This window comes from Sylvia atricapilla, chromosome W (genome assembly GCF_009819655.1).
Source record: "Sylvia atricapilla isolate bSylAtr1 chromosome W, bSylAtr1.pri, whole genome shotgun sequence".
NCBI lineage: Eukaryota > Metazoa > Chordata > Aves > Passeriformes > Sylviidae > Sylvia > Sylvia atricapilla.
The window spans coordinates 12,813,360-12,817,121 of NC_089173.1; positions in this window are offsets into that span (position 1 = coordinate 12,813,360).

A 3,762-nucleotide genomic window follows, 5' to 3' on the forward strand; every position below is an offset into this window, starting at 1 on the left:
GCAGGCAGAATTGATCAAGGAGATGGCTCAGAGGAATGCTAATAAGACCTGTCGTCGAATTATTCTTAGCCTTCCCCTCGACCCATCGCCTAGTCTTGCACATATGATTGAAGCCTGTACCAGGAAAGCAGAATTGTTCAGTGCACCTGAAAGGAATCCAGGACTGGCACACCCACAGCATGCGGCAGCTGCGGTACCAGGACCAAGGAGGCAACCAATGTCACCAGACCAGCTGCAGCACATCACCTGCCTCCGTTGCAAAAAGCCAGGACACTTCGCCAGAGCCTGCCCACAAAACCAGAAACAGAAGAAGTTCAACAAACAAAAAAACTGATCTTACAGCGCGTACCCGCTGTTGATAAAAATACGCGCAAAGATATAAATATAGCGGGACCCACACTGGCAAATGCCTCTCTCTTAACAAAAAAGGGGGAGGACGGGACACACGGTGTGGGGGTGCAGAAAAATAAAAATGTCAAATGTTCAATTAACAAGGTTTGGCAGCCGCGAGGCCGATTCAGGCTCGTGACTGCCAAAGGTTTTCATTTCAGGTCTACTGATTGGACAGTCATTACAGTGGACCTACCAAACATCTCACAGGATCTGACGGTTTACCACATGGGACTGGACAGTGAGTATTTTGTTATTGGGGACACAGCACACACACCTTTGGAGATTGAGGTAGCTCCCATGACCATTAAGGGAGAGATAACAAGCCTTATGCTGTTGGCACGCTGCATGCACCCACCATTTTACCTAGTAGAGGGGCAAATTCTTGCTCAGGCCATTCCTGTTCCAGCAGAGATCACAGCAGATGGAAAATCACCAGAAGTCTACTGGGCTGAGGTGGTGGGAGAGAATAAACCCTGTATGGCATGCAACCTAGCCTGTGGGCCAGACCGCCTCCATGTGGAAGGGGTCCTGGACACGGGCGCGGACATCACGATTATACCTAAAACCATGTGGCCATCACATTGGGAATTGCAACCCGTAGCGGACAAACTTCAGGGCATAGGTGGAATCACATTGGCAAAAATTTCAAAAAACATCATGCAAATTGAGGGACCTGATGGAAAATTGGCCAGCGTCCGCCCATTTGTTGCAGAATATAAGGCCCCCCTGTGGGGGAGAGACACCATGTCCCAGTGGGGAGTCCAATTGGTCATTCCTAAGACTCCTCAGGATTTTTGCAAATAGCCACTGTGGAGCGCCCTACCCAAAAGTTAACGTGGCTGGATAATACCCCAAAATGGGTAGCACAGTGGCCATTGAGTAAAGAGAAGCTCAAGGCGCTTGAGGAGCTCGTGGAAGAACAATTGGCTCAAGGACACCTAGAAGAGACAACTAGTCCTTGGAATTCCCCAGTCTTTTTAGTAAAGAAACCGGGGAAGGACAAGTGGAGGTTGCTCCATGATCTCCGGGAAATAAACAAAATTGTAGAGGATATGGGACCACTCCAACCAGGGATGCCCACTCCATCAATGCTCCCTCAAGATTGGCAATTGGCTGTCCTAGATATCAAGGACTGTTTCTTCCAAATTCCACTGCACCCAGAAGATGCCCCACGGTTTGCATTCTCGGTTCCCACCATCAATCGAGACGCCCCAATGAAGCGCTATCACTGGAGAGTTTTGCCCCAAGGCCTTAAAGTGAGTCCTTTCATATGCCAACAGTACGTAGCCTCATTGCTATCTTCGGTACGTGCCAAGAGAAAGGATGCTATCATCCTTCACTACATGGACGACATATTACTGTGCTGCCCTAATAACATAATACTCCAACACACACTTGACCTAGTGGTTAAGGTTTTAACCTCTGCTGGATTTCAATTGCGGGAAGACAAAGTTCAAAGGATGCCACCTTGGAAGTACCTGGGTCTGGAAATCAGTGCGAGGACCATTGTTCCACAGAAATTGGAAATTGAGTGCAATCCCAAAACCCTAGCAGATCTCCACTCCTTGTGTGGGTCTTTGAATTGGGTAAGACCCTGGCTAGGCCTCACGAATGAGGATTTAGCCCCTCTCTTCAATTTATTGAAGGGGGAGAGGGAGCTGGTTTCTCCCAGGGAACTGACCCCAGAGGCAAAGACGGCGATCGAAAAGGTACAGAAGGCCTTGTCAGAGAGGCAGGCTCATCGGTGTGAGCCAAATGTGCCTTTCCATTTCATTGTTCTAGGAAAGCTGCCACATTTGCATGGTTTGATTTTCCAATGGATCGAGGGGCAGAGAGATTCACTCTTGATCATAGAGTGGGTTTTCCTCTCTCACCAGAGATCCAAGACCATCACTAAGCCACAAGAATTGATAGCTCAGCTGATTCGGAAGGCAAGGGTGAGATTGTGTGAACTGGCTGGTTGTGACTTTACATGTATTCACCTTCCAGTCAGACTTTCTAAGGAGGGAAGGAACTCTCCTGAGAGATTGACCAAAGAGATGTTTGAGCATTTGCTCCAGAGCAATGCCAGTCTCCAATTATCTCTGGACAGCTACAGAGGACAAATATCAGTCCATGCCCCGTCTCACAAGTTGTTCAACGAGGAATTCCACCTCATTCCTTGTGAGATAAGAAGTCGGAGACCACTCAAGGCTCTCACAGTGTTCACAGATGCTTCTGGGGCTTCCCACAAGTCGGTGATGACTTGGAGAAATCCACAGACTCAGCATTGGGAAGCTGATGTTGAGTTTGTGGAGGGATCCCCCCAAGTGGCTGAACTGGCCGCAGTGGTAAGAGCTTTTGAGAAGTTCTCAGAACCAATTAACTTGGTAACGGATTCTGCATACGTAGCGGGGGTAGTGTCCAGAGCGGAGCAGGCTGTGCTCAAAGAAATTGAGAATGAACATCTCTTCAGATTGCTTTCAAGGCTAATTCATTTAGTCTCTCATCGAGAGCATCCCTTCTATGTGATGCATGTGAGGTCACACACTGATTTGCCAGGTGAAATTGCAGAAGGGAATCGTCAGGCAGACTCCCTTGCTGCACCAGTTGAAAAAGCACGTCTCCCTGATGTCTTCCAACAGGCAAAGCTGAGTCACCAACAATACCATCAAAATGTGCCAGGTCTGATCCGTCAGTTCCAGCTAACACGGAGTCAGGCTCGAGCCATTGTGGCCACCTGTCCCAACTGCCAGCTCCAAGCCATGCCATCTATGGGTGTGGGGGTTAACCCTCGGGGCCTTGGCAGTTGTGAAGTGTGGCAGACAGACATCACACACATTCCTAGTTTTGGTCGCCTCAAGTATGTTCATGTAAGCATTGACACATATTCAGGCGCAGTTTATGCCTCTGCCCATGCAGGAGAAAAGTCTGTGCATGCCAAGCAGCACCTAGTGCAAGCTTTTTCAGTATTGGGAATCCCAAAAGAAATCAAAACTGATAACGGCCCAGCGTATGTGTCCAAGGAGTTCCTGGAGTTTGTCCAGCAGTGGGGAGTGAAACGTAAGACTGGCATCCCTCACTCCCCCACAGGTCAAGCTGTGGTTGAGCATGCACACCAGACGCTCAAGCAAGTCTTGGCTAGACAGAGCAGTTCAACTGCGTGGATGTCTCCGCAGCAGAAGCTCTGCAAAGCCATGTTTACTATCAATTTTCTGAACTGTTCATTTGAAAATATGAGTCCACCCGTGGTACGTCATTTTAACAGTGGCAATCAATTCAAATTGTCTCAGCGTCCACCAGTCTTGATTAGGGATCCTGAAACTTGGGAAACCAAAGGTCCCTATGAGCTCGTGACCTGGGGTCGTGGCTATGCATGTGTGGCTACTC